Source organism: Mesoplodon densirostris, chromosome 1 (assembly GCF_025265405.1).
Source record: "Mesoplodon densirostris isolate mMesDen1 chromosome 1, mMesDen1 primary haplotype, whole genome shotgun sequence".
In the NCBI taxonomy this organism is placed as follows: Eukaryota; Metazoa; Chordata; class Mammalia; order Artiodactyla; family Ziphiidae; genus Mesoplodon; species Mesoplodon densirostris.
The window spans coordinates 120,046,159-120,071,089 of NC_082661.1; positions in this window are offsets into that span (position 1 = coordinate 120,046,159).

Below are 24,931 nucleotides of genomic sequence, written 5' to 3' on the forward strand. Positions count from 1 at the left end.
ATTCCAAAAAAAAAAATGAGAAGACTCATATTATATTCTGATCCCACAGTCACACTGAGAGACAGAGGGTGGCATGGACAATGTTGTACTACCTGGGGAGGTTTCAGTTATTATGTGGAAGGCCACCTCCCTCATTGCAGTTTGAGTGACTGATACTTTTTTTTTCCCTAACATTTCCTGGAAGCCAGACTTTACAAATCACGCTAAGACCAGAGAGCTCAGGTTTTCATCATCTACATTTCAGTGGCTTAGAAATGAGTACACTTCCCTTTAACATGTACCCTTCTCCATCAGTAACTTCCTTTCAGGAATAATTCCATTCTATTTCCTTCAAAAAGTTAAGCTCTTTGGGAGCAGGGCGATGTCTTGTGTACCTCTGCATCCACACCAATGCTAGCATATAGTAGACTCTTCATGAACTCATTCAGGCATTCATTCTACAAATGTTTCCATGCCTACTATGTGCTACACCTTTTTTTAGACTCTGGGGACACAGTGGTGAAAAAAGTCACTGTCCTCCTACAGCTCATGTTTGGAAACGTGTGGGACTGGTGCTATCTGTTTTCCTCTCTCACTCACACAGAATCCATCTGGGCTGAACGGCATCACTAAAATACTTTCAAGATAGTTTTAAGGAGGTTTCACCACCACACACCCAGTGGGATGGCTATAGAAAAAAAAAAGACATAAGTTTTAGAGAGAATATAGAAAAATCAGAACACACACACTGCTGGTGGGAACATAAAATGGTGCAGTCACTTTGGAAAACAGTCTTGTAGTTTCTCAAAAGGTTAAACACAGCTAACATATGATGGAGCAATTCCAGTCCTAGGTAGATACCCAAGAATAATGAAAACATATCCACACAGACTTGTCCAGGAATGTTCACAGCAGCACTTGTCATAAGAGCCAAAAATGGAAATAACTCAAATGTCCATCCATAGATGAATGGATAAACAAATTGTGGTATAACCATACAATGGAATATTTTTCCATTAAATATTATTATTATTATTAGCCATTAAAACAAATGGAGTGCTGAGAAGAGCTAAGACATGAGTGAATGTTGAAAACATTATGTTAAGGGACCACATATTGTATGATTCCATTTATAGGAAATGCCCAGAATAGGCAAGTCTACAGAGACAGAGGGTAGACTCCTGGTTACCTGAGGCTGGGGAGAGTTGGGTACTACATGGAGTGGGTAGCTAAGGGGAGCATGGCTTCCTTTCCGAGTAATGAAAATGTTCTAAAATTAATGGTGGTTTTGGTTGCACAACTCTTGTAAATATAGTAAAAAAAATCATTGAATTGTATACTTCAAATGAGTAAACTGTATGCTATGTGAATTATATCTCAATAAAGCTGTTTTAAAAAGGAGGAAAAGGAAGAAGAGGAGGAGGAAGAAGAGGAAGAGGAAGAGGAGGAGGAAGAGGAAGAGGAGGAATAAGAGGAAGAGGAGGAGGAAGAGGAAGAGGAGGAGGAGGAGGAGGAAGAAGAAGAAGAGGAAGAGGAGGAGGAAGAAGAGGAGAAGGAGGAGGAGGAAGAAGAGGAGAAGAGGAGGAAGAAGAGGAGGAGGAGGAAGAGGAGGAAGAAGAGGAAGAGGAGGAGGAGGAAGAAGAGGAAGAGGAGGAGGAGGAAGAAGAGGAGGAGGAGGAAGAGGAGGAAGAAGAGGAGGAGGAGGAAGAGGAGGAAGAAGAGGAAGAGGAGGAGGAGGAAGAAGAGGAAGAGGAGGAGGAGGAAGAAGAGGAGGAGGAGGAGGAAGAGGAGGAAGAAGAGGAGGAAGAGGAAGAGGAGGAAGAAGAGGAGGAGGAAGAGGAGGAAGAAGAGGAGGAGGAAGAGGAAGAAGAGAAGAGGAAGAAGAGGAGGAAGAGGAGGAAGAAGAGGAAGAGGAGGAAGAAGAGGAAGAGGAGGAGGAGGAAGAAGAGGAAGCAGCAGCTGCTGCTTTCAGTGCATAAAATATCACTGTTGGGTTTGGAGGTTGGGTATTTGGAACCACCATGAAAGCTTCTACATGAAGCCAGGCAAATATCTGTGGATCTGAAGCTCCTTTCAATACAACTCTGTCCTGGTTGCAAGAAAGTAATTCATCGTCAATTTTAAATCTTTCTGAAAAACTGAAAAGTGGCATCCCATGACAAACTATCTTTTTTAATGGAAGGAACATTAGAAAAAGTCACCAATCCTTTTTGCAATAGAAATATGATTTCCAAAGTTGCACAGCTGGAACACATCAATTGACTGAGAAGGTTTCTGCTTCCCTAACAACTGTTAGCAACAATGACTCAGACAGAAAACAGATCTGTCTGAGCAGATAGATCTGTCTTTCCATCCAGCTGGAAAACACTCATTGAATAATAGATGAGAAGAGTAATGTTAGACTTCTTTCAGTATAAGCCTCAAAATAAAATAATCAAAACATTCTTATTCAATATTGCAATATGAATTATTACAGAAAAGTGTTTGGAGCAAGCTGGTCTCTTTTTACAAAACTGCAAATGAAAACATGAGTCTGATTGCTTGCAGCAATCTAAAATTAATGCATTGGCTGAATTATTATGCTAATCATTCATGGCCAGAAGGCTGGCCATCATCTGTATCCTGACCACATACAATACCCAAATGACAGGGGCAGGAAGGCACTGTGGCTCAGTTCAGTGCCTGGCATGGCTGAGCTTTCCAGCAGGCTCTGGGGGTTGGTCCCTCCCGTACCCTGGGCCATGCCAAGATGAGGAACGCTCTGTTCCATCCCCACCCGTGCTATCCTGTTGCAGCAAGCCCTGCTAATATTTACTTTTCAGTTTCCTTGATATGATCTCAACATCGTTTCCATGTTTCATTCTGAAAGGGCCTTTCTCTGGGTTCTGTATTCTGTGTCTGTTGAGTTAGAATTCCACACCATGCAAGCAAAGATCACAGAAAACTCTCTTCAAAAACAAGGCTGCCTAGGCCACCAGGTGAATTCATTCAAATAGCACACTGGCTTTCGCATTTTATTTAAACAAAGAGGTCTTTTGGGTGCTGAGGCTACACGCGTGACATGATTTCTCTATTTTCATCTCTTAGTTCCAAGGAATGAAATCTCATCCTTGAGATATTCTTATGTAAATAATGGCAGGGAGCCTCGGTGGTAACAGTCAGAAAGGTCAGAGAATTGACTCGCCTGAGTGAGCACAGGATGAAACGCAGTCCTCCCTGTGCACCCACCCTGCTGTGTGCTCTCGGGCCAGGCTTTCACCCTCTCTGATCCCATAAGAAGAGATTAAATTAGGTGTCTTTAAGGCCTTTTTGACTCTAAAGTATTTGTCTTTTAACTCAGCTAAAATTGGCCTCTGTAGAACCCAACTAATTCTGTTTCTCATTAACAGGCAAAAGTATTTTTATGTGAGAAACTAGCTCTTGGCTACTCCTTCAAGGGAAATAATAAGAATTCATAGCAAAAGACATGTGATTTATCTTTCTGCACTTAGGATTTTGGCTTTCATTTGAGAGTCATTTCCCAAAATGCAAAATGAAAGAATTTAAAACAAGAAGCAGCCAAAAGATTCCTGGCCAAGAAATTGCCTAGGCAGCATCTTGATTTCTCGAGTCACTTTTTAGATTTTACCCTGCAGCTGTGTTCTGGCAAATCTGATTGAATCCATATGTCTTTTATGGCTAGACTGCGGCCTGGCTTCATCTATCGTGCGTTCTAGAAAAAGCCATCAAGTCAGTAAAAAAAAAAAGTTGGGGGAAGTTTTGCTGCAGAGAATGAGTCTTTTTCAATACAAATACTGACCCTACTGGGAAAGTGTGAACGCAGCAGTTTCAGAAATCAAAGTCAAGGTCGTCTTAACCATTAGCAGAATAAGTTGTGGCCCTGGGATGTGAGTACTGGTCTAATGGAGACTCTCCCAATAAAATCTCCCTCTCTCTGATCCTCACCTAACCTCAGACCTCAGATAAGAAACATCTCCTTTAGATCAGCAAGCAACCAATTTTAAAATGCACATTTCCTGTTCGGATGTCAGAGAGCAGAATGAGAGCAGGTGGGGAGCTCAGGTCATCACCAGGAGGGCTGATGCTATGGAGCTGGGCATCTGAAAATCCCCCCAAGGACACCAAAGAGCAGGAAAGAAAATAACTCCTGAGACAAACCTCCCCACAATAGTCAACAATCTTGACATTTGGGGTTTTTTTTAATTTCAAGCCATATTCTATACTTCTGGGAAGCAGGCAAAGCACAAAAAAGAACAACTGACTAGGGTTTGGTGCCGGCTGAAGCAGAAAGATTGCTGCTCTTTTTTAAAAAGTTGAAAGGAAAAACCTTCATCCTTTTTTTTTTTGCGGTACGCGGGCCTCTCACTGTTGTGGCCTCTCCCGTTGCGGAGCACAGGCTCCGGACGCGCAGGCCCAGCGGCCATGGCTCACGGGCCCAGCCGCTCCGCGGCACGTGGGATCTTCCCGGACCAGGGCACGAACCTGTGTCCCCTGCATCGGCAGGCGGACTCTCAACCACTGAGCCACCAGGGAAGCCCCATCCTTCTTTATTAGACAAGGCTCTGTAGCTACAAGCTCCTGTTAAGGCCCAACCTTGGAAGAGAATTTCCTCTCCACCTTTCCTAGCAGATGCGCCTCTAAACAAGCCAACACAACAGCTCTGTTTAAGCAGAGGCACCGTCTGTCCAGGCTCGACGTCTGGAAACCTGCAAGCAGTGTACTAGGAGGCTCAGGCCTCCAAGTGTAGATATGGTGTGAGCCACACAGCTTAAGGTGCCGATTCACGGCACAGTTGCCCTGGGATTCTGTGGCGGGAGGGCAGCAGCCTCATACAGGGTTATCCTTTCCGAGATGCTTCACTTGACAAAGTCATCACTCAAGAACAGCAAGCAGGCTGTTCACAAAAAACAAACAAACAAAAAGACAAAAAACACACCTTAGCTGTGTGGTAACCCACCACTGTAACCCAGACCCATCCTACAGGGTTCCTGGCCACCCACCTCCTATTCCCCTGCAGGATCTGTGACACCTCACCAAGGGGCAGCCTTGGTTTGGAGGAGATTTCGGCACCGGAGAGGATGGGCAGGAATGGAGCCAAATCGACAGCACAGCCCCTCCTGACAGGAGCCAAGGCTGAAGGACCTGTGGAAGCTCCAAGCTGCCAGCATGAGGCAGGGTAGGTCGATCGCAGGTGCAGACCCCGTCGTGTGAGCCGTGCTTTATGTTGAGATCATTGTGCCTCCTCCACGAAGCCGTCCATGACCTCTGAAACCCAAATCTATCTCCTCGTGACTGACTGCCTTTGCCTACTGATCCCGGCAGTTTAGTGTGGCTCTCTGGGGGTGCGAGTGGGAAGACATCCGGAGCCAGTTCAGGGCTTAGCAGGAAAGAGTGCCCTGGCTGCATGCTGATGCCTGCCCTGCGGCCGGGAGGTGAGAGCAGGGATGTTCTTACCACGCTTCCCCACAGGCAGTAAGCTGCCTACAGTCAGGTAGACCTTCCCTTCCCAGTGGAGAGTGAAGTCCTTCAGCCCAACGGCGTGGATTCTGCTTCTCCTCACTTCTCTCCCAGTGCCCAGCCCAGAACTAGGTACATTTATTTAGCTTAAACTATCACAAACTTCCAGCAATTCTAGAAACACTACAGAGTCTGCAGGGCCGTCATGTAAATTTGCTACACAATCTCCAGAATTACAGTGGAACCTCTTAATCTCATAGCCTTTCTGTCTCTTACTCTCTCCCACTCGCTCTCTGTGTTAGTATAGATGACTGGGGTGATAAAATGACAGACGTTAGAGAACACTGCCTTATAGTATATAATCAAGTGCTCACTTATGTGGCACAAATTTGGTAATTCAAGGATAATGAATATCAACATCGTAGACGATACCCTGTTCGCAAGTGGATTCTCTTATGCCACAAATAGTTATTGAGGGACACATATTTATGAGCCAGGAACGGTGGCAGTCCCTGGAAAATGACGGTCCTAAAACTGGCATGGTCCCTGGCCTCATGTTATTTATAGACTCTTCCACTCCCAGCTGTGTACACAGAGACGGCTACCCAGTGTGTGAGAAGCCGGGCTTGGATCTGTCTCTGCCGCCCTGAACCACCAAAGGTCAGGGACCTCGGCGTCAAGTTCTCCACAGAGAATCTACAACAGAGTTGGAAACCACTGTTTTTACTTTTTTCCACTACGGACTAGTTTTTCCTATTCTAGAACTTGGGAGAGAGGGAACTATCAATATATAGTATGTACTCTCTTGCGTGTTGCCTCTTTCACTCAGCAGAATGCATTAGAGATTTGTCCCTACAACTGCCTGCTGTCGCACTCTGCTCTTCTGTGCTCCTGTAGCAGCCCATCCTATGGACGGACCTCAGACAATTTCTCTGTATAACTCTTCATGGACACTTGGGCTAGTGCCAGCTTCGGGGTCTGTCCCCTCTTGCCTGTCATTTTGCCTCCTGCCTGCCATATGGGCTTCCTCCCATGGTTAGGCGAATGGTCACTGGAGTAAAACTGACAAGGGTTAGAGCCACTTGCTGAATGATACTAAGCAAGTTGCTAGGCCTCTCTTGCTCTCTGGTTGCTCCTCCGGGGGTGATGGTGAAGATACCTTAGGGTAGAAAACAGCTCAAAGACAGGGGACCTGGAATGTAACCGGTGCTTAATAATAGGAGCTTTATTTTTTATGTCTATTGTATTCGTTTCTTAAGGCTGCTATCACAATGTGCCACAGACTTGGTGGCTCAAAACAGAGGATATATATTCTCTCACAGGTCTGGAGGCTAGAAGTCTGAGATCAAGGTGAATGGAGGGCCATGCTCTCTCTGAAGGCTCTAGAGCAGGATCTATGCCATGACTTTCTCAGAGCTTTAGCTGTGGCCAGCAAACCATGGAGTTCTTTGCTTATAGACTCATCACTCCAATTTCTACCCCCATCTTCACATAGCACCTTTGTCTCTTTTCCTTTTCTTATAAGGACACCAGTCATACTGGATTAAGGGCCCACCCTATTCCAATCTGACCTCTTCTGAACAAATTACACCTGCAACAACCTATTTCCAAATAAAGTCATATTCAGAGATTTCGGGAAAGACCTGAATTTGGGGGTGCCGATGCGAGGAACATTATCCAACAAAGTACAACCATCTTCCCAGATAAATTATAAAATCATTTATTTAAAAGATTGTGGGGGCTTCCCTGGTGGTGCAGTGGTTGAGAGTCTGCCTGCCAATGAAGGGCACACGGGTTCATGCCCCGGTCCGGGAAGATCCCACATGCTGCAGAGTGGCTGGGCCCGTGAGCTATGGCAACTGAGCCTGCGCGTCCGGAGCCTGTGCTCCACAACGGGAGAGGCCACAGTGGTGAGGGGCCCACATACAGCAAAAAAAAAAAAAGATTGTGTCTTATAAAATATTGCTCTGCATCCCTTGCACAGACTCAAAGGTCAATAAATATGTGATAAAGCAGAAACTGAAAATGATGATGAATTTAATCTGTACTCTGAGGAGAGGTAAGAAGAAAAGATTTCATCACAGGATAAAACACATACTTAGCCTCAAATTCTGTAGGTTTTGCTGTATCATTTTGGAAGCTTTAAAGTCAATACACAATCACTTCCCCACAGAACCATCCATTTCTCAGTTCTTTAGCTAGGAAGGAAAAAAAAACCAAGTTCAAATTTCTTGTTTACACAAGTGTAGATATTAACAGGGACCATGTTCATTCTAATTTCCTTTGTACCCTCTCTGTTGTTTATGTAACTTTGTTCTCATGGCCTCAAATTCCATATGGGTAGAGTTCGTCAAGCATCAGAATCACAATTAGATATAAATTAGATAATAAGGTTTACCTTTATTATCTATGACATCCAAAGGGTAGGATATATGAAGCCTGCCTGGTTTCCTCTTACAGTCATCAATCACTTTTTAAATGAAAAATTACCAAAACTCTCCAATGTTGGTATATCTCAAAGATGCTGAAATGCTAAGATTTTAGCGGCTCAAAAAATAATGACTATTTTCTCATGGAAGTCTTCTACTTAGTTCCACAAGCAACCTGGTTGTAGGAATATACATTTTATCCAAAGGATTCAAAAAAGGTGCTTTCATTTTGAATGTAAACCAGATAAAACTAAAAGTCATTTTTATTTTTTCTGAACTCACTACAGTTCTAAATCAGTTTCTCTTCACTCCACTAAAATTAATGCTTGACACCTAAAGCAAATAGAGAAAGAAGAACAAACAAAACCCAAAGTGAGTAAAAGGGAAGAAATCCTAAAGATCAGAGCAGAAATAAATGAATAGAGATGAAGAAAACAATACAAGAACAAAGGTCAATGAAACTAAAACCTGGTTCTTTGAAAAGATAAACAAAACTGAGAAACCTTTAGCCTGACTCCTCAAGAAAAAAAGGGAGAGGACTCAAATCAACAGAATTAGAAATGAAAAAGGAGAACAACTGACACTGCAGAAATACACAGGATCATGAGAGATTACTACAAGCAGCTATATGCCAATAAAAGGAACAACCTGGAAGAAATGGACACATTCTTAGAAAAGCACAACCCTCCAACACTGAACCAGGAAAAAAAAGAAAATATAAACAGACCAATCACAAGCACTGAAATTGAGACTGTGATTAAAAATCTTCCAACAGGGCATCCCTGGTGGCGCAGTGGTTGAGAGTCCACCTGCCGATGCGGGGGACACGGGTTCATGCCCTGGTCCGGAAGGATCCCACGTGCCACGGAGCGGCTGGGCCCATGGGCCATGGCCGCTGGGGCTGCACATCCAGAGCCTGTGCTCTGCAACAGAAGAGGCCACAGCGGTGAGAGGCCCGCGTACCACAAAAAGATTTAAAAAATAAAATAAAATAATAAAATAAATAAAAAATAAAAAAATCTTCCAACAAACAAAAGCCCAGGACCAGATAGCTTCACAGGCGATTTCTAACAAGCATTAAGAGAAGAGCTAACACCTATCCTTCTCAAACTCTTCCAAAATACAGCAGAGGGAGGAACACTCCCAAACTCATTCTATGAGGCCACCATCACCCTGATACCAAAACCAGACAAAGATGTCACACAAAAATAAAACTACAGGTCAATATCACTGATGAACACAGATGCAAAATCCTCAATGAAATACTAGCAAACAGAATCCAACAACACATTAAACGGATCATACACCATGATCAAGTGGGGTTTATCCCAGTAATGCAAGGATTCTTCAATATAGGCAAATCAATCAATGTGATACACCATATTAACAAACTGAAAGAAAAAAACCATATGATCATCTCAATAGATGCAGAAAAAGTTTTTGACAAAATTCAACACCCATTTATGATAAAAACCCTCCAGAAAGTAGGCACAGAGAGAACTTACCTCAACATAATAAAGGCCATATATGACAAACCCACAGCCAACATCATACTCAATGGTGAAAAAGTGAAACCATTTCCTCTAAGATCAGGTACACGACAAGGTTGGCCACTCTCACCACTCTTATTTAACATAGTTTTGGAAGTTTTAGCCACAGCAATCAGAGAAGAAAAAGAAATAAAAGGAATACAAATGGGAAAAGAAGATGTAAAACTGTCACTGTTTGCAGATGACATGATACTATACATAGAGAATCCTAAAGATGCCACCAGAAAACTACTAGAGCTAAACAATGAATTTGGTAAAGTTGCAGGATACAAAATTAATGCATTCCTATACACTAATGATGAAAAATCTGAAACAGAAATTAAGGAAACACTGCCATTTACCACTGCAACAAAAAGAATAAAATACCTAGGAATAAACCTACGTAAGGAAACAAAAGACCTGTATGCAGAAAACTATAAGACACTGATGAAAGAAATTAACGATGATACAAACAGATGGAGAGATATACCATGTTCTTGGATTGGAAGAATCAACATTGTGAAAATGACTATACTACCTAAAGCAATCTACAGATTCAGTGCAATCCCTATCAAACTACCAGTGGCATTTTTCACAGAACTAGAACAAAAAATTTCACAATTTGTATGGAAACACAAAAGACCCTGAATAGCCAAAGCAATCTTGAGAACGAAAAATGGAGCTGGAGGAATCAGGCTCCCTGACTTCAGACTATATTACAAAGCTACAGTAATCAAGACAGTATGGTACTGGCACAAAAACAGAAATACAGATCAATGGAACAGGATAGAAAGCCCAGAGATAAACCCACACACATATGGTCAACTTATCTTTGATAAAGGAGGCAGGGATGTACAGTAGAGAAAGGACAGCCTCTTCAATACTTGGTGCTGGGAAAACTGGACAGCTACATGTAAAAGTATGAGATTAGAACACTCCCTAACTCCATACACAAAAATAAGCTCAAAATGGATTAAAGACTTGAATGTTAAGGCCAGAAACTATCAAACTTTTAGAGGAAAACATAGGTAGAACACTCTATGACATAAATCACAGCAAGATCCTTTTGGACCCACCTCCTAGAGAAATGGAAATAAAAACAAAGATAAACAAATGGGACCTAATGAAACTTCAAAGCTTTTGCACAGCAAAGGAAACCATAAACAAGACCAAAAGACAACCCTCAGAATGGGAGAAAATATTTGCAAATGAAGCAACTGACAAAGGATTAATCTCCAAAATTTATAAACAGCTCATGCAGCTCAGTAGCAAAAAAACAAACAACCCAATCCAAAAATGGGCAGAAGACTTAAATAGGCATTTCTCCAAAGAAGATATACAGACTGCCAACAAACACATGAAAGAATGCTCAATATCATTAATCATTAGAGAAATGCAAATCAAAACTACAATGAGATATCATCTCACACCAGTCAGAATGGCCATCATCAAGAAATCTAGAAACAATAAATGCTGGAGAGGGTGTGGAGAAAAGGGAACACTCTTGCACTGCTGGTGGGAATGTGAATTGGTACAGCCACTATGGAGAACAGTATGGAGGTTCCTTAAAAAACTACAAATAGAACTACCATATGACCCAGCAATCCCACTACTAGGCATATACCCTGAGAAAACCATAATTCAAAAAGAGACATGTACCAAAATGTTCATTGCAGCTCTATTCACAATAGCCCGGAGCTGGAAACAACCTAAGTGTCCATCATCGGATGAATGGATAAAGAAGATGTGGCACATATATACAATGGAATATTACTCAGCCATAAAAAGAAACGAAACTGAGCTATTTGTAATGAGGTGGATAGATCTAGAGTCTGTCATACAGAGTGAAGTAAGTCAGAAAGAGAAAGACAAATACCGTATGCTAACACATATATATGGAATTAAAAAAAAAATGTCATGAAGAACCTAGGGGTAAAACGGGAATAAAGACACAGACCTACTTGAGGGCTTCCCTGGTGGCGCAGTGGTTGAGAGTCCGCCTGCCGATGCAGGGGACACGGGTTCGTGCCCCAATCCCGGAAGATCCCACATGCCGCGGAGTGGCTGGGCCCGCGAGCCATGGCCGCGGAGCCTGTGTGTCCGGAGCCTGTGCTCCGCAACGGGAGAGGCCACAGCAGTGAGAGGCCCGCGTACAGCAAAAAACAAAACAAAACAAAACAAAACAAAAAAAAGACACAGACCTACTTGAGAATGGACTTGAGGATATGGGGAGGGGGAAGGGTAAGCTGTGACAAAGTGAAAGAGAGGCATGGACATATATACACTACCAAATGTAAGGTAGATAGATAGTGGGAAGCAGCCGCAGAGCACAGGGAGATCAGCTCAGTGCTTTGTGACCGCCTGGAGGGGTGGGATGGGGAGGGTGGGAGGGAGGGAGATGCATGAGGGAAGGGATGTGGGAACAGATGTATATGTATGACTGATTCACTTTGTTATAAAGCAGAAACTAATAAAAAAATAAATAAATAATTTAAAAAAATAAAAAATAATAAAAAATAAAAATTAAAAAATAAATAAAAAATAAAAAAATAAACAAATGGGACCTAATGAAACTTCAAAGCTTTTGCACAGCAAAGGAAACCATAAACAAGATGAAAAGACAACCCTCAGAATAGGAGAAAATATTTGCAAATGAAGCAACTGACAAAGGATTAATCTCCATAATTTACAAGCAGCTCATGCAGCTCAATATCAGAAAAACAAACAACCCAATCTAAAAATGGGCAGAAGACCTAAATAGACATTTCTCTGAAGAAGATATACAAATTGCCAACAAACACATGAAAGGATGCTCAACATCACTAAACATTAGAGAAATTCAAGTCAGAACTTCAATGAGGTATCACCTCACACCAGTCAGAATGGCCATCCAAAAAATCTGCAAACAATAAATGCTGGAGAGGGTGTGGAGAAAAGGGAACCCTCTTGCACTGCTGGTGGGAATGTAAATTAATACAGCCACTATGGAGAACAGTATGGAGGTTCCTTAAATAACTACAAATAGAACCATATGACCCAGCAATCCCACTACTGGGCATATACCCTGAGAAAACCATAATTCAAAAAGAGTCATCGGGCTTCCCTGGTGGCGCAGTGGTTGAGAGTCCGCCTGCCGATGCAGGGGACGCGGGTTCGTGCCCCGGTCTGGGAGGATCCCACATGCCGCGGAGCGGCTGGGCCCGTGAGCCATGGCCGCTGGGCCTGTGCGTCCGGAGCCTGCGCTCCGCAAGGGGAGAGGCCACAACAGTGAGAGGCCCGCGTAATGCAATAATAAAAATAAAAAAAAATTTTTAAAAAAAAGAGTCATGTACCACAATGTTCATTGCAGCTCTATTCACAATAGCCAGGACATGGAAGCAACCTAAGTGTCCATCGACAGATGAATGGATAAAGAAGATGTGGCACATATATACAATGGAATATTACTCAGCCATAAAAAGAAACAAAATTGAATGATTTGTAGTGAGGTGGATGGACCTAGAGTCTGTCATACAGAGTGAAGTAAGTCAGAAAGAGAGAAACAAATACCGTATGCTAACACATACATGTGGAATCTAAAAAAAAAAAATTGGTTCTGAAGAACCTAGGGGCAGGAGAGGAATAAAGACGCAGATGTAGAGAATGGACTTGAGGACACAGGGAGGGCGAAGGGTAAGCTGGGATGAAGTGAGAGATTGGCACCGACATATATACACTACCAAATGTAAAACAGATAGCTAGTGGGATGCAGCCACATAGCACAGGGAGATCAGCTCGGTGCTGTGTGTCCACCTACAGGGGTGGGATAGGGTAGGTGGGAGGGAGATGCAAGAGGGAGGAGATATGGGGATATATATATGTATGTATAGCTGATTCACTTTGTTATAAAGCAGAAACTAACACACCATTGTAAAGCAATTATACTGCAATCAAGATGTTAAAAAAAAAAAAGAACACAAATAGCAAATGTTGGCAAAGATGTGGAGAAAAGGGAACATTTGTACTTTGTTTGTGGGAATGTAAATTGATGCAGCCATTGTGGAAAACAGTATGGAGGGTCCTCAAAAAACTGAAGGTAGAACTACCATACGACCCGGCAATTCCACTCCTGGGTATTTATCCAAAATACCCAAAAACAATAATTTGAAAAGATACATGCACCTCAGTATTCATAACAGCATTATTTACAATTGCCAAGATATGTCCATCAACGGGGCTTCCCTGGTGGCGCAGTGGTTGAGAGTCCGCCTACCGATGCAGGGGACAGGGGTTCGTGCCCCGGTCCGGGAAGATCCCACATGCCGTGGAGCGGCTGGGCTCGTGAGCCGTGGCCATTGAGCCTGCGCGTCCGGAGGCTGTGCTCCGCAACGAGAGAGGCCACAACGGTGAGAGGCCCGCGTACCGCAAAAAAAAAAAAAAAAGATATGTCCATCAATAGATGAATGGATAATGATGTGGTATATAAATACAATGGAATACTACTCAGCCATAAAAAAGAATGCATTTTTGCCATTTGCAAAATCATGGATGGACTTGGAGGGTATTAAGCTAAGTGAAATAAGTCAGACAGAGAAAGACAATACATGCTGTATGATAGCACTTATATGTGAAATAAAAAAATATAACAAACTAGTGAATATAACAAAGAAGAAAGAGACTCACAGATATAGAGAACAGACTAGTGGTAACCAGTGGGGAGAAGGAAGGGGGGACAAGATAGAGGTAGGGGATTAAGAGGTACAAAATACTCTGTAAAGAATAAGTTGCAAGGATATATAGTACAACACGGGGAATATAGCCAATATTTTTTAATAACTATAAATGGAATATAAGCTTTAAAAATTGTGAATCACTATTGTATAACTGAAACATATATTGTACATTAACTATACCTCAATAAAAAAAAATTTGAAAAATAAATTAATTTTTAAAAAATAATGCATGTGTTGGCCCTCTATCTCCTAGACAGTAAAATAAAAAAGGCTGGACTAAATTCTCTGTGATCCTCTTAGCTCAAATGTCTTTTTCAAAATAACCAATTTATATTTTCCTCTTGCTTCTAAATATTTGGGATTTATCTCAAAAAGAGTCATTTATGTATTCCTCAAATAAACCATGCCTGTGCATGCCAATGAACTTTGGTCTATGTTGCCCCTGCAAGCTAAAATGCCTCCCTCCTACTCGCCATCTGGAAAATAACCCATCATCCTTGGAAAGATCAGCTTCCGTGAATCCCTCTCTCTCACTCCCCAGGTAAGAATGACTCTGCCTGCCCTTCTCTGACTCCCACTGTACAAAGTTTATTCCTCCATGGCACAGTCTTTTGGTTTTGGTTTTGGTTTTAAAGGTAGTGAGTTGTGTCTGCTGTCTTCTTCCTAACCCACCTCTCCTTTAAGGGCAAAACCCAGCTTCTAGCCGTTTCCCAAGCAAGTCTTCATCATACAAAACTTAAGTGATGGAAGAATAAGAAAAATGAAAGCAGAGAGGTTAAGGCAATCAGTATAATAAAGAGATGAGTCTGAAAGGGGACTGGAGAGCAACTAGACAGACAGCATGGGCCAAGTTTGTGAGACAGCTTGGGGAAGCCTGCAGTTAAAGAGGGGAGAGCTTTCAACAAACGGTGCTTGAATCATGCCAAAACGGTACCTTGGTGCCATGGCTGCTGTTGTAGGTATGAGATATGTGGGGGAGGGGAGGAAGCAGATGTGTTGCTAGGCTGTACAAAAGGCATTGCCTTTGTCATTCTTAGAGAAATTTCCATAGAGTTTAAATTGTTTTTCAGTCCTTCTACATTCAGGGAAGGGGTGGGGGTGGGATGAACTGGGAGACTGGTATTGACATACACACACTACTGTATATAAAATAGGTAACTAATGAGAACCTACTGTAGAGCACAGGGAACTCTACTCAGTGCTCTATGGTGACCTAAATGGGAAGGAAATCTAAAAGAGAGTGGATATATGTATATGTATGACTGATTCACTTTGCTGTACAGCAGAAACTAACACAACATTGTAAAGCAATTATACTCCAATAAAAAAATTAATTTGTAAAAAATACCAAGAATTACAATAGAGATAATAAGTAGAATTTATGTTTCAAATAAAATAGCCCCTATATAATAATAAATAACAGTTTTTCAGACATTCTACATTCAAGCTATTGTGTCTTTAAACATGAAAGCACGCTGAGGCTGGAGCTTTAAGCCAGTGACATCTGTCTTGTAAGACTCAGCAACTTGTAATTATACTTTCATGTCTGTTTTCTCCTCTCACCCACCCCCAACCCTGCCTCCAGCCTCTCCATGAGAACAAGGACTGCGCCTTCTTTATCCACTTGCCCTGCTTCTATGAATGAATGATTCACCTAGAAAAGGAGACTTTCTCTGGAACCCTGCACACAATCCCCAGGCAGGTTCTAGAAGCATACAAACGGATACATATGGAAGGCTTCAGAGCTCTGGGGTCAAACAGGTTTGGGTTCTAATCCCAGCTCTGCCACTTACTAGCTGTGGGACCTGTAACTCCCTAAGGCTCAGGTCCCTCTACTGTAAAAGGGTGGACATCCTGGAACCTGCTGCATAGAGCTGTTAAGACAACTAAATAAAATAACACATATTAAATAATCAGTACAGTACCCAACACAAACATACACGTTATAGAGATATAGACATAGCATATCTAAATATATTCAAACATATACAGACACATTCAGCTTTCATTCTGAACCTTCCCTGAGAAAGTCTTATCTCTTCGATATGTATATATTAAATCCAGCATTTTCTAAAAAGAGACAGTAACACTATCAGAGTTATTGTAAGTATGTTTAATTGACTGAAAGAGAGCATTGGGCACAACTTAAAAGTATACGCATCACTTTAAACTATTAATCTAACTTATTTACATCATATACATATCTATCTGTCAAGCAAAGGTTAATAGAGAGTTTATGAAATTGGGAATGCAATTAAGTCTCCCGGGAATCTCAGTTGGAGGCCATGCCAGTTTCTAAGGTAACCAAAGGGCTCAGGCAAAAAATGGGGGGAAGGGAGGTGATTGAAAGGCAAGATAAGCACATAAATATAGCTCTTGTCTACCTTTTCTTTTGAGTTCCAATAAGCAATCTTTGCTGCATTTAAATTATTATACAAAGGAAAGTATAAATCAGATTAGTCTTTCACCTCCTAGAATTAAATACATTTTTGCAAAACGTTTAAAGTGATTCCAGTTTTTAAAAATGTATCACTTCTCAGTTTATGAAGTGTGTCAGGTATTTCTCAAATTCCCCAGGGGAGAGAATAGGAGAGGGGATTGAAAGAACAGAACGAGATATCCAAGATGTCCAGGATGATTAGAGTATACTGTGATTAACCTTCTCAACACCAGCTAATTAGGTTTTACTTATGGTCTCAGAAACTGCAATTAGGCCAAAGGGAGAAAATGTGAAGAATTGGTTTTCCTGTGACAAATTTCACAACATCACTGAATTGAAGAAGAGTTTAGTAATCACCTAGTCAAACCCTTGATATAATCACCAAAAACACTTCCCTTGAGAAATTAACTTAGCTCCCTAATTTAGGTGAGGGAACTAGATACCCCAGAACCATGGTTAGAATCTGAGCTCCCTGACTATAGCTCGTACTGTAGTCTACATACCACTTTCTTCTCCTTCACTTCTTTTTTACATGCAAAATTTAGGAACGCTCTTAACCAACTGCTGAATTGTCTGATCTCTAGATTATTGCAGGTGGTCTGATTTGTTTTGTAAAACCAAATGAATCTTATTTTGGTACACTTCACCTAAGTTCTTAATTTCATTCACATTTAGAAGCAACTTCACATTTTCCATTAAAAAACCACTTTATGGAAGTTCTGTGAGTACCTACCTGTTTTATCTGACAGTCCAGCAGCTCCGTGTTCATTGCCAGCAATGTGCTCCTGTATGTATCCCACATAGTCTGTGTTAAGAAGAGCCTGAAAGAGAGAGGCCACCAGAGAAATACATATAGGATCCACACAAGATATTGATTAAAAAGAAAAAATCAGGAAAATCCTACTACATAGTCTCAAATTTTCATTCTGCAATCTCAAGTGATTCCTTTGTAAAGGGGAGATAAAGTGGGATAAAGAAAAATAGAATAGTGTTATAATTCAGCCAGCATTGTTACAACAGTGAACTCCTGCTTCTCTCCCAAGGTTTGCACTAAATGAAATCTGAAGTTTCTCATTTTGTTTCAAATAAATATAATAGATTTCATAGTGGACGTGGTGATCTCTCTGGGTCTCTGCATACATGTAAAAATGGTGCTTGGTGCAAGTGAGGAGACAGGTGGCTGGACTGGAATCTAATTCTCCATCTCTAATATTTCGAGACCGAGAAAGGATATCAAAAGTACAGATAAGGGCTTCCCTGGTGGCGCAGTGGTTGGGAGTCCGCCTGCCGATGCGGGGGACGCGGGTTCGTGCCCCAGTCCGGGGGGATCCCATGTGCCGCGGAGCAGCTGGGCCCGTGGGCCGTGGCCGCTGGGCCTGCATGTCCGGAGCCTGTGCTCCGCAACGGGAGAGGCCACGACAGTGGGAGGCCCACGTACCGCAAAAAAAAAAAAAAAAAAAAGTACAGATAAGATGCTGTACTTACTTCTACAAACCACATTCTCTCTGAAATTCTGTCTTCTGATTCACAAACCAGAGATAATCCCAGCTAAGCATACCTCGCAATGTTATTATGTGGATGAAATGAGGGTGTCATTGGAAATTTTGATTTATTGTAAAACTTACCCTGGGCGTAACAGCCACTGTGCTTGCCCTGCCTCTCTGTCCTCCTACGGGACGCTTCCCCACCCACAGCCTCTACGAAACAGGTAGCCATGTTTTCTCATGTAACCCTACTGACTTTCAAATGCCCATTCAGCTGATGCAAAGGACCACCGCTCCAACGCCTGGCTAAGCACTTGTGTGGCCTTGCTCACAACAATAAACTAGATCAATCCGAAATTTGAACCAAGACACATGCTAAAAAAAAAAAAGTAGTGTGTGAGCAGTGGGAAGTGTAGTGAAAAGGTCTAAATGGACGGAGTGGGTCAAGAAGCAGGAAGTAGGGGGAAGGAGGGGTCAGTTGGTAGCAGGACAGAAAAGAGACCTGAGGAGGGTAACTGAGTTTCACTGAGAGCAAAACACTAGAGTAGAGACACAGGAGCTGTCATCACCAGGTCTCCCCAAAGCTTGCTGGAAACAAGATTCACCAATCTTTTTTATCTCGCTTCCTAAATAGTTCTCTGTGTCTCCTCCACGGCCACTTTGGTCCATTGTTATAAAATTAGTCAATTAATTGGTTAATAACCCCCAATCATTCAACATCAAGAATTATTATTTTAACCTTAAGAGTTTATTTGAGGAAAAATTGATTCAAATCGAGCAGCCCCAAACCAGAAATTGTTAGGAGGGCTCCACCACCAGGAGCTTGGAGAGAAACTTTATCATAGAGAAAAGGCAGAAGCAAAGCAAGGCAATTATTAATTGGCTACAGCTTAAAGCCTGGCTGGCTACTTGTGATTGGTTGTCCTTGGTGTTTTGAATTTGTAACCTTGAGGCAGTTACAGGCTGAGACTTTGGTTTGCTTTCAAAGGCTGCCAAGGCATTAGAGTCACCTCAATCTAATGGCTTCCTTGTTTAATTAATTTAACAACTCCCCCCTTTGGATCATCCACTCATATGGGAGAGATTGGCCCCAAATGTGCTGTTAGCACCACTTTCAGTCACGATCAGAGTTAAGCTGCCCTTGTCTAATTGTGAAACACACAGGTTATGATATCATATCCATGGAAAAATTGTTTTTGCTCTTTATCTCACTGATCATCTGGTTTTGGTTTCTCGAAGCACAGTGGGACCATCTGATTTACTGCTGATGGCTATGAACACGCATTTAAGACCTTTGAGAGAACATAGTGCACCAGGGACACTACAATGAAAACTGTTAGGAGGATAACACCAAAAACTGAAGTACACTCCTTAGCCAGGGCCCCCATGAACCAAATCAGTTGGTGTCAAATAAATCAAAGAATGTACCCAAAGAGGCATCAACCTCTTTTAGTCAAGTGGTTTTTTCATTAATTTTTTGTATCTGCTACAATACCAGAGGTGTTGATCCAGCAGGTTGTATTTGCTATGCACAGACTCCTCCTTGCTCAGTCAATAAATAATAAGACAATTCTATTGTCTAAAATCACCTTAGAAAGAAAATATAGGGACTTTTGTTGTGCAGCTATGGCCTTAGCAGTAAATTCAGCAATAATTGCCAGAGTTAAGGAACATTATCTTCCCATACATTAAAAGAGAGAAAAAAAGCAAGTAGCAAAAAGGCAAAAAGATTAAGGTTTTAAATTGGAGATGAAAATGTTGATCTATGATCTTGGGAGAGCTGTCTACCACAAGATGCAATCTGCTTCTGGGGAGGAACCTTCCTAGTCATTTAAATTTTAGATCTCCAGCTGGCGTGCACTTCCAAGAGTCTGGAGGACACCTTTTTAACTGGGGGATGTGGACCCAAGGTTCAAATCTCTGCTGTTTGGCTGCCATCTGGGTAGTGAGGAGCATCTGGTATGGTCACTTCCAAAAGGATTCTGGGGCAGTCTTTGTTCTCAGTGATTCCAAATCAGAAGGGTGGAAGAATATTGGAAATGTAAGTTTGGAGAGCTGTAGCCAGATATTTGAGGAAACCAGAATTCAGGATCTAGTTCAGTTTACAGATATACAATAAAACCTCAGACAATGAACAAGGCTAGAATCTGATATACACAAGATTGTACTATAATATTTTACTGAAACATATTTTTTCCTCTACAATCACCCTCATATCTATCAAGGATAATCACAGTAAGACTAATTTGTTTGCAAAATAAGTTTAGTCTCATTAAACTTGGCCTGCTTGTTCACTTAAATGTAGCAAGAATAGTGACTGACCATATAAACTTTTTAAAATCTGCTTTGCTAGAACTTTGCATAAGGAATCATAGATTGGACTTTTAAAAAGGCTTCCCCAGGCTAAGAAGCTACGCCAAGAACTCACCATCAGACTCCATCTGGAATACCTACAGGTTTGGGTGAATTCCTCTTTTCTTGTAGTCCCCAAGATATTCTGAAGTTCCTGGGCTTACCAGGAAGTGACCTTCCTTATTCACCTGGTAAGGCTGCCAGGCACCCTCTAAACAAGGTACCAGGCCATTTTTTCCAAGGGGCTTTTATTGGCTCCATAAAGTCAACCTTAGTTCCTCAAAACTATCTGGTCATATCTGATTTTATGTGTATTCTCAAACGTGACATTCCAGTCAAAGCCTTAGTAATATAACCAATGTTTCCAATCGTCTCCTTTTATAAGGAGAACAGATTCTTATTGAACTTATGCAAATAACTATATTGCCGTGAAAATAAGAATATTCAATAAGCTTCTGCATTCTGGACGTATCAGGTAGGGAGAAAAGCTAATAAATGTTTCAAATCTGTTTACAGAAGTGGACTTTACAAAATTACTGGAAGCCATAGATAGCTTAAGAGAAAATGATTTCCTTAAATCTGGAAAAATAGGGAGAAGAGATCAAAATGGTAGAGTAGAGGGTAGAGGGTGCTGAGCTCACCTCCCCCTAAGAATGCATTAAAATACATATACACACAGAGACAGATAGCAAGGCATGGAGACACAGTGCCTGTAATACAATATTTGAATTTCCAATTTTGTCTTGAAAAAAATGAGTCAATCTGAGGATGGCTCTACAATCTCCATGGCTGCCGGTGACTTGTCAAAAGGCCCCTGTTCTGTCTCTTTAGAGATAGAGCCCTATGGCCACATGAGACCTTAGCATTGAGATTAATGTCCCATATTTGGAAGGCAAAAGTGGGCAAATTAAGCAATGTGCATGACTGAGCAGGTTGAATGCCAGAGGCCAAAGAGAAAATGATGTCAGCAAGCAGCAGTGTTTCTTGTCATCCGCTTCCCAGGATCCTGTTCCTTTCAATACATTGTGCGTGTACCTCATGGGATGATTTTTGTAACATTCATTTATAAAATACACTATACTATTAAAAAATACATCTACATGTGGAGCAATTCTCACTGAACAAACTGGAGACTGGCAGAAAGACTCCTGTACAGCCAAGGCTGTAAAGGAAGATCCACATGGTGTCACATAGGAGGGGAAGAGAAGCAATCAGGTCAAGACCCGTGCCTCTGGCAGGGGACGCATAAGAGAAGGTGGATTACATGAGCTTAGAGATCCTCCCTGGGGAATGAGCAGTTCAAACCACTTATTGGGCACCCCAGCCCTCGGGAAGACAAGTCCCCTTAGTTGCTTTGAAAACCAATGGGACTAAAAGGATGGCTGTTAGAAACCTAGACTCCACTCCTGAAGAGTGCCCAAGTGCTTGCCTAATCCCAGGAACAAAGTGGAGGAAGCAGATTCAAATTGCCTGGGACTCAGATCAGTTTCCCACAATCACCCCAGCATGAATACCAGCCCACGCCAAGGGCCCACTCTGGCCCCTCGAGCACAGCTCCCCACTAGGGCAAAGGGTGCCACTGTTAAGAAGAGTGCATAGTTGGGGGAATGGAGCTGGCTTAGACCTGGCACTACAACTGAACAGGGTGAGGGTGGCCATTGCTGGCATTTGTAGAGGCAGCAGATTGAAGGTGGTCTGGAACTCTGAATGGTGTGCCAGGGCCAACGCAGCACACAAGCAGGACCACGCCGAACACATACTCTGGACCCTCTAACTCCAGCATTGCTCCCCAGTGAGGGAAAAATGCCAACACTGGGAGGGGGAGAGCGCACACTTAGAAGGGATGGAAACATCTTGGACCCAAACTACGTGCTCTGCTCCAGCACCTTGGGACCCCCCCCCACCAGCCCCCAGTATACTGCTGTCAGCCGCGGAGCATAGGAGGCGCCTCATCACACCTGGCTCTGGCTCTAGCCCCTCCATCTCCAGCCTACCTCTCACCAAGGTGAGAGCTGCCAGCACACCCTGGGGGAAGACATGACCCATGCTCACCTCAGATCCATCTCTCATAACAAAGCCACTGGGCACACATAGACTGCATAGGGATGCTCCCACACAAGGACACCCCTTCAAGACTGGGATAGGTAACTGTTTCACCTAATTTCATAGAAACGGAGAAAGTTAAACAAAATGAGAAGACAGATGCATTTGTTTCAAATAAAAGAACAAGAAAAAACACTGAAAAAACAACAAGTGAAATGGAGATAAATAATTATAAGATAAAGAGTTCAAAGCATCAGTAATAAGAATGATAACTGAACTAGGGAAAAGAATAGATGAACACTGAGAATTTTAACAAGGAACTAGAAAATATTTTTTAAAAAACAAGTCAAAACTGAAGAATACAACAAATTCCTCCTAGTATGTTTTTCACTTCAGACTAGGTGATACAGAAGAACACATAAATAATTTGGGAGACAGAATAATGGAAATCACCCAATGACAACAGCAAGAGGAAAAACAAGCTTTTTAAAATGAGAACAGTTTAAGGGACCCTTAGGACAACATCAAGCATACTAACATTCACATTATAAGGGCCCCCGAAGGAGAATTGAGAAAAGGGTCAAAAATGTATTTGATGAAATTCTGGCTGAAAACTTTCTGAACCTGATGAAGGAAACAGATATTGAGGCACAGGAAGCACAGAGGGTCCCAGGCAAGATGACCCAAACCGACCCACACCAAGACAAACCATAATTAAAATAGCAAAACTTAAAGAGAGAATTCTATTGTAAAAGCATCAAGAGAAAAACAAAGAATCAGTACAAAGGAACCCCCATAAGGCTATTAGCTGATTTTTCTGCAGAAGCTTTGCAGGCCAAAAAGGAGTGGCATTATATAATTCAAATACTAAGGGAATTCCCTGGCAGTTCAGTGTTTAGGACTCTGCACTTCCACTGCAAGGGGCACAATTCAATCCCTGTTTGGGGAACTAGGATCCCACAAGCTGCAGGGCATGGCCAAAAGAAAAAAAATGCTAAGAGGGGAAAACCTGTAACCTAGGATACTCTACCCAGCAAGATCATCATTTAGAATTGAAGGAGAGATAAAGAGCTTCTCAGTCAATCAAAAACTAACAGTTCACCATTACTAAACAGACCCTAAAAGAAATGTTAGAGGGTCATCTCTAAGTGGAAAGGAAAAAGCTACTACAAGAAGAATTCCTAAGGAAGGAAAAATCCCACTAATTAAGGGAAATATACAGTAAAGGCTGTGGATCAACCACTTAAGCTAGCACTAAGATTAAATGTCAAAAATTGTAAAATCAACTATAACTACAATAAACACTTAAAAGATAAACATCAAGATGTAAAATGAGATCAAAACCACAAAATGTGGGAAAAAAGAGTAAAAGATATATAAATCTTTTAAAATGTGTTTGAACTCAAATGACTGTTAGTTTAAAACAAGTATATATATTTACAGGTCAACATATATGAACCTCACAGTAACCACAAGTCAAAAAACTATAAGAGATACACAAAAAGCAGAGAGAAAGCATACCACTAAAGAAAAACAAACAAACAAAACCACAGGGAAGAAGCTAAAAGAAGAACAGAGAAGAACTACAAAAACAACCAGAAAACAAGTAACAAAATGGCACTAAGTACATACCTATCAGTAATCACTTTACACGTCAATGAACTAAATATTCCAGTCAAGACACTGCATGAGTGATTGGATAAAAACAAACAAACAAAAAACAAAAAAAATTTAAAAAGAAAACAAAACAAAAACACCAGACTGAACTATATACTTCCTACAAGACACTCACTTCATACCTAAAGACATACCCAAGTTAGGGACTTCCCTGGTGGAGCAGTGGTTAAGAATCCATCTGCCAACGCAGGGGACATGGGTTTGAGCCCTGGTCCGGAAAGATCCCACATGCCACGGAGCAACTAAGCCCATGAGCCACAACTACTGAGCCTGTGCTCTAGAGCCCACGTGCCACAACTACTGAGCCCACATGCTGCAACTACTGAAGCCCAAGTTCCTAGAGCCTGTGCTCTGCAACAAGAGAAGCCACTGCAATGAGAAGCCCACACACCACAACGAAGAGGAGCCCCCGCTCACCGCAAATAGAGAGAGCCCGTGTGCAGCAACAAAGACCCAACACAGCCGAAAATAAAATAAAATAAATAAATTTATAAAAAAGAGGAAAAAAAAGACATAGGCTAAAAATGAGAGGATGGAAAAAGATGTTTCATGCAAATGGATACGACAAGGCAGGGTAATAATACGCACATCAGACAAAATAGACTTTAAAGTCTATAACAAAAGACAAAAAGGGCCTTATATAATGATAAAGGGATCAATACAAGAAGAGTATACCACACTTGTTAACACATATGCACCCAATACAGGAGCACCTAAATATATAAAGCAAACAGATATAAAGGGAGAAACTGACAGTAACACAATAACAGTAGGCTACTTTAACACCTCACTTACATCAGTGGACAGATCATCCAGACAATCAATAAGG